Here is a 7,980-nt window from a genome sequence, read left to right on the forward strand (position 1 = left end):
TTTGTCACAAGTTAGTGGAAAATGATGACATTATTTTTTTTTTCCTTACAAAGTCTCATATTCAACTAACTTGTGACAAAAAATAAAAACTTCCATGAACTCACTATGCCCATCATGAAATACCTTGGGGTGTCTTCTTTCCAAAATGGGGTCACTTGTGGGGTAGTTATACTGCCCTGGCATTTTAGGGGCCCTAATGCGTGAGAAGTAGTTTGAAATCAAAATGTGTAAAAAATGGCCTGTGAAATCCGAAAGGTGCTTTTTGGAATGTGGACCCCTTTGCCCACCTAGGCTGCAAAAAAGTGTCACACATGTGGTATCGCCGTACTCAGGAGAAGTTGGGGAATGTGTTTTGGGGTGTCTTTTTACATATACCCATGCTGGGTGAGAGAAATATCTTGGCAAAAGACAACTTTTCCCATTTTTTTATACAAAGTTGGCATTTGATGAAAATATTTATCTCACCCAACATCGGTATATGTAAAATGACACCCCAAAACACATTCCCCAACTTCTCCTGAGTATGGCGATACCACATGTGTGACACTTTTTTGCAGCCTAGATGCGCAAAGGGGCCCAAATTCCTTTTAGGAGGGCGTTTTTAGATAGACATTTGAATCCCAGACTTCTTCTCACGCTTTAGGGCCCCTAAAAAGCCAGGGCAGTATAAATACCCCACATGTGACCCCATTTTAGAAAGAAGACACCCCAAGGTTTTCAATGAGGGGCATGGCGAGTTCATAGAATTTTTTATTTTTTTGGCACAAGTTAGCGGAAATTGATATTTTTTTTAGTTTTTCTCACAAAGTCTCCCTTTCCGCTAACTTGGGACAAAAATTTAAATCTTTCATGGACTCAATATGCCCCTCACGGAATACATTGGGGTGTTTTCTTTCCGAAATGGGGTCACATGTGGGGTATTTATACTGCCCTGGCATTTTAGGGGCCCTAAAGCGTGAGAAGAAGTCTGGAATATAAATGTCTAAAAATGTTTACGCATTTGGATTCCGTGAGGGGTATGGTGAGTTCATGTGAGATTTTATTTTTTGACACAAGTTAGTGGAATATGAGACTTTGTAAGAAAAAAAAAAGAAAAGAAAAATCAATTTCCGGCTAACTTGTGCCCAAAAAAATTCTGAATGGAGCCTTACAGGGGGGTGATCAATGACAGGGGGGTGATCAGGGAGTCTATATGGGGTGATCACCCCCCTGTAAGGCTCCATTCAGACGTCCGTATGTGTTTTGCGGATCCGATCCATGGATGCGTGGATCCGTAAAACACATACGGACGTCTGAATGGAGCCTTACAGGGGGTGATCAATGACAGGGGGGTGATCAATGACAGGGAAGTGATCAGGGAGTCTATATGGGCTGATCACCCCCCTGTCACTGATCACCCCCCTGTAAGGCTCCATTCAGACGTCCGTATGTGTTTTGCGGATCCGATCCATAGATGCGTGGATCCGTAAAACACATACGGACGTCTGAATGGAGCCTTACAGGGGGGTGATCAATGACAGGGGGTGATCAGGGAGTGTATATGGGGTGATCACCCCCCTGTCATTGATCACCCCCCTGTAAGGCTCCATTCAGACGTCCGTATGTGTTTTGCGGATCCGATCCATGGATGCGTGGCTCCGTAAAACACATACGGACATCTGAATGGAGCCTTAAAGGGGGGTGATCAATGACAGGGGGTGATCAGGGAGTGTATATGGGTTGATCACCCCCCTGTAAGGCTCCATTCAGACGTCCGTATGTGTTTTGCGGATCCGATCCATGGATGCGTGGATCCGTAAAACACATACGGGCATCTGAATGGAGCCTTACAGGGGGGTGATCAATAACAGGGGGGTGATCAATGACAGGGGGTGATCAGGGAGTGTATATGGGGTGATCACCCCCCTGTCATTGATCACCCCCCTGTAAGGCTCCATTCAGACGTCCGTATGTGTTTTGCGGATCCGATCCATGGATGCGTGGATCCGTAAAACACATACGGACATCTGAATGGAACCTTCCAGGGGGGTGATCAATGACAGGGGGGTGATCAGGGAGTCTATATGGGGTGATCAGAGGTTCATAAGGGGTTAATAAGTGACGAGGGGGTGTAGTGTAGTGGTGGTTGGTGCTACTTTACAGAGCTACCTGTGTTCTCTGGTGGTTGATCCAAGCAAAAGGGACCACCAGAGGACAAGGTAGCAGGTATATTAGACGCTGTTATCAAAACAGCGTCTAATATACCTGTTAGGGGTTAAAAAAAATCGCATCTACAGCCTGCTAGCGAACGATCGCCGCTGGCAGGCTGTAGATCCACTCGCTTACCTTCCGATCCTATGAACGCGCGCACCTGTGTGCGCGCGTTCATAGGAAATCTCGCCTCTTGCGAGATGACGCACGGATGCGTCCAGGAGGAATGAATCGACCGCCTCCAGGACGCATCCGTGCGTTAGGCGGTCCGGAGGCGGTTAAAGGGGTTCTTGAGGAGTAAGAAAAAAAAGTTACGCAACCCCACATACATATATATAATATTATGCGGAGCTTCATTACCTTGATCATTGAATGGGTGTGGTACTTTTTCTGAAAAAAATCTGTCTTTCGAACCCTGCACAATCCCTTTAGGGAGGCTTTAAAGGGAACCTTTCATGAACTTTATGCTGACCTCACTGAGGGCAGCATAAATTTGTGACAGAAATGCTGATTCTCAGCGGTGTGTCACTCATCAGCTAAAAGCAAGTGGTTGCTGAGAACCAGCATCATAATCATTGCAGCCCAGGTGTGAAAAGAGTCAAATCTACCTGAGAAGAGTCATCATGGTTATCCATAATCTCATGCACTCTCACCCATCCACTGATTGGCAGTTCTCTCCTAGAGAGAAAGGGAAAAAACTAGGTAGAAGCCTGTCAATCATCAGCAGGTGGGCAGGGAGAGCAGGAGATTATGAATAGCCATGACTCTTCTCAGGTGTCCATGACTCCAGGCCTAGTCTGCAATGATTGTGATGTTGGTTCTCGGAAACCACTTACTTATAACTTAAAAATGACAGACTGCTAAAATCAACTCTACTTTATGGGCCGCATTAAAGTTGATGACAGGTTCCCTTTAACCCCTTAAGGACTCAGCCCTATTTCACCTTAAGGACTTGGCCATTTTTTGCAAATCTGACCAGTGTCACTTTAAGTGCTGATAACTTTAAAACGCTTTGACTTATCCAGGCCATTCTGAGATTGTTTTTTCGTCACATATTGTACTTCATGACACTGGTAAAATGAAGTAAAAAAAATAAAAAATGTATTTATAAAAAAATACCAAATTTACCAAAAATTTGTAAAAAAAAATAGCACATTTCCAAGTTTCAATTTCTCTACTTCTATAGTACATAGTAATACCTCCAAAAATAGTTATTACTTTACATCCCCCATATGTCTACTTCATGTTTGGATCATTTTGGGAATGATATTCGATTTTTTGGGGATGTTACAAGGCTTAGAAGTTTAGAAGCAAATCTTGAAATCTTTCAGAAATTTTCAAAAACCCAAGTTTTTAGGGACCAATTCAGGTCTGAAGTCACTTTGCGAGGCTTACATAATAGAAACCACCCAAAAATGACCCCATTCTATAAACTACACCCCTTAAGGTATTCAAAACTGATTTTACAAACTTTGTTAACCCTTTAGGTGTTCCACAAGAATTAATGGAATATAGAGATACAATTTCAAAATTTCACTTTTTTTGGCAGATATTCCATTTTAATAATTTTTTATTTGGTTTGTAATATTTTGGTTTGGAATACCTTGAGGGGTGTATTTTCCAAAATGATGTCACTTTTGGGGAATTTCTACTCTATGGGTGCACCAGGGGGTCTTCAAATGTGACATGGCAACTTAAAATTATCCCAGTGAAATCTGCCCTCCAAAAACCATATGGCGTTCCTTTCCTTCTGCCCCCTGCCGTGTGCCCGTACAGCAGTTTACGACCACATATGGGGTGTTTCTGTAAACTACAGAATCAGGGGAATTAATATTGAGTTTTGTTTGGCTGTTAACTCTTGCTCTGTTACTGGATTAAAATGGAAAATCTGCCAAAAAAGTGAAATTCTGAAATTTCATCTCCATTTTCCTTTAATTCTTGTGGAACACCTAAAGGGTTAAGAAAGTTTGTAAAAATCAGTTTTGAATACCTTGAGGGGTGTAGTTTATAAATGGGGCCATTTATAGGTGGTTTATATTAGGCAAGTCTTACAAAGTGACTTCAGACCTGAACTGGTCCTATAAAAGTGGGTTTTGGAAATTTTCTGAAAAATTTCAAGATTTGCTTCTAAACTTCTAAGCCTATTAACGTTGCAAAAAAAAAGAAATGTAATATACAAAATGATCCAAACATGAAGTATACAAATGGGAAATGTAAAGTAAGAACTATTTTATGAGGTATCACTATCTGTTTTAAAAGCATAGAAATTGACATTTTGAAAATTGCAAATCTTCTCAAATTTTTGGTAAATTTAGTATTTTTTATAAATAAAAATGAAATATTTTGACTCAATTACCATTGCAATGAAGTACAATATGTGATGAGAAAACAAACTCAGAATGGCTTGGATAAGTAAAAGCGTTTTATTTAACATATTTTTATTAGAAAAATAAGAATATACAACGTCTTCCATAAATTCACATCAGGATGGTATACAATGCGAGTGTACAAACAGTAATGTACAATAAATCATGGCAGAAGACAATGAAAAGCGTTTCAATCTCAGTAAATAAAAAGAGACATAATAGTAAGAAAAAATAACAAATAAACAATAGCTAGTGGCATTTTATTTATTTTTTTCATTTTGAATGTGTTTTTGTGTCAATGGCATTTTTAAAATGCTGTTAAAGCAATAACATTTTGTATCCTTTCTCTATAGGGAAAAAAGCAATTTAAAAAAATCCGACGGCGGATAGGGACCCATTCATTTCAATGGGTCAGCCAAAAAATGCTGATAGTTCATCCATTTGTGTTCCGCGTCCGTTGTCCGTGTTTCCCTTCAGCAAATAAAATTGTGCATGTCCTACTTTTTTCACATTTGCGGACAAGGATAGGCATTTATTACAAGGGATCTGTGAAAAAAAAACTGATCCTCCCAAAAAAAAAAGGATGCCGTATCCTTTTTTTTAGCGGACGCACATATTGCAGACGCAAAAAAACAACTGTCGTGTGCATGAGGACTTATAGCGTTATTAGTAAAAAAAAAAAAATTCTGTGTGTATAGGAGGCCTAAAATATGTAGAAAGCTGGGTTTAAGAAGAGATTAAGAAGAGGAGAAGTAAATATCAATCGAGAGAATTCTGACCTAGTTGTGGGCAAAGATTTTCCTGGGAATTTTTCTAAATTCTGAGCTTCAGTCATCTTATCTTTTAGAGTAAATTGTAGGGACTTGGTGCAGAAGACTTTACATAGTAGTGATATTGAAGGTGGCACTGCTGCTATGTTTACAGATAACACAAAGCTAAGTAGTATAGTGTGATCTATAGAAGATGTTCATAAACTACAAGCTGACTTTGACACATTGGTGCAAATGTGATTGCACCAATGGGAGGTCCCTCGGAACATTGTGTAGCGAAGTGCTACTGCTCCCTGTCTTGAATGACCTTGCCCGCAGCGAGTCAGTGTGTTTTACCTGTTTTCATCAAAAAGAGGACACTAATTTACTATATTACTGGTTATATATAACATATGTATTACATGGACTGTGGAAGTCCACATAAGCAGGATAAAGACTAGCCACTGCTATTTAGAGACCACTATGCAGATGTCACCTGGCAGCAGAATTTTTCCACACAATACACATGGAAATATGTAACTTGTTTATGTATATTGTGGGTTCATAACATTTATAATCACTGCCTCACTGGAAGCTATGGACCATGTAGAAGAATTGTAAACCCAAGAAAACAACATTTTACACAAAGCATCTGTTGTAGGTAGAACTAAAAATAATGTTCCTTTGGGGATTGTTGTGATTTACCTATTGTGCAGTCTGAGAAAAGCAGACAAAATGTTTCAAATTAAATCATAGAGACTATGGCAAATGTAAAGATGGAGACTGGCAATCGATTTCTGGGTTTAAAATTCCTGTTATTTGTGCATCCACAATATAAAGCTACAACATATATTTATATACTGTTATTGAGTTGCATAACATTGAAAATACAGTACATTACATTTTCTATCTTGTACTGACCCTGAGTAGCATCTTGCAGTTTAGTCCAGGGCTGTATTAACCTCTTAGCAGTCTTAGGCCTCTTTCACACGGGCGTTGCGGGAAAATATGCGGATGCGTTGCCGGAAAATGCGTGATTTTTCTGAGCGTTTTAATGCGTTTTGCGCGTGTGTGGGAAAAATCGCCATGTTTGGTACCCAGACCCGAACCCAGACTTCTTCACAGAAGTTCAGGTTTGGGATCGGTATTGTGTAGATTTTATTATTTTCCCTTATAACATGGTTATAAGGGAAAATAATAGGATTCTTAATACAGAATGCTAAGTAATTTAGGGATGGAGGGGTTGAAAGAAATATATATTAAACTCACCTCATCCACTTGTTCGCGAAGCCTGGCTTCTCTTCTTTCTTCTTCTTTGAGGACCTGGGAGGAAAAGGACCTTTGGTGACATCACTGTGCTCATCACGTGGTCCATCACCATGGTGATGGACCATGTGATGAGCGCAGTGACGTCACTAAAGGTCCTTTTCCTCCCAGGTCCTCAAAAAAGAAGAAAGAAGATGAGTCGGGCTGCGCAAACAAGTGGATGAGGTGAGTTTAATTATATTTTTTTATTTTTTAACCCTTAACCACCTCCCGACCGCTGTACGCACCGATGCGTCCGGGAGGTGGTTGATTAGTTCCTCCTGGACGCATCGGCGCGTCCTCTCGCGAGATTACGTCACAGCCGGCCCGCGCATGCGCATCGCGGGCCGGCATTTCACTGCAGAGTATTTCGTCAACAGCCTGCCGGCCACGATCATTGGCTGGCAGGCTGCTGATTTTCAAAAAAACCAATCAGCAGCCATTTAACCCCACATATTAGTAAATATGATGGGGTTATATGGCTGCTGTGCTCCTCTGCTCCTTCTTTTGGTCGGTTGGTTCCAGCAGAGGAGCACATCATTACTGTGAGTACCCACCACACCACACTTAGCCCCCAGATCACCCCAATTAACCCTTTGATCACCCCTTTTATCCCCCCTGTCAATCACTAGTGAAAGGAAAAAAGTGATCAGTGCAAACTGTCACTTTTTTTTTTCACTGGTATTGACCGTTAGGTTTCAGTATAGTTTAGGCCCCTTGGTTAGGTAGTTTAGGGATCAGTTAGCGCCCAGCCCACCGCACCGCAGTCCGTTATTCGCTGATTAGCGTATCGCTAATCAGCATTTGTACTTTTATAGTATCTGGAAGTGATCAAAACTGATCACGGTCAGATCTATAATTGTACTAGTGTCACTTTAGTTCGCCCTCCACCCAAAACGCAGTGTTTGCCCGATCAGGCCTGATCGGTCGCCCACACGTGCGTACACCCACGCCCGCCCCACCGCAGTGACAAAAAAAAATATTTTTTTTTGATCGCTGCACATTCACTTTACACGCACTGCGGCGATAAAAAAATCAGTTTTGATATTTTTTATCAACCGCAGCAGCCTCCGGTACTTCGCTAGCCTCCCATTTGTAAGACAGGCTTGCTTTTTTTTTCTTGGGTAGTCTCAGGGAATACCCCGAAATTTAGTTGCCCACATGTCTAACAGGGGGTATTCTTCTGAAGAGGCCTACAGGCTTCTGACCCAGTCGGATGAGGAGTGGGAACCCTCATCTGATGAATCCAGCGGGTCAGAATACGAACCTGTAGAAAGCAGTGGCTCTCTGACCCAAAGTTCGGACGAGGAGGCTGAGGTCCCTGATAGCACCAGGCGTACCCGGCCCCGTGTCGCTAGACCGCAGGTTGC

The sequence above is a fragment of the Bufo gargarizans genome, chromosome 4 (assembly GCF_014858855.1).
Source record: "Bufo gargarizans isolate SCDJY-AF-19 chromosome 4, ASM1485885v1, whole genome shotgun sequence".
NCBI classification, from domain to species: Eukaryota; Metazoa; Chordata; class Amphibia; order Anura; family Bufonidae; genus Bufo; species Bufo gargarizans.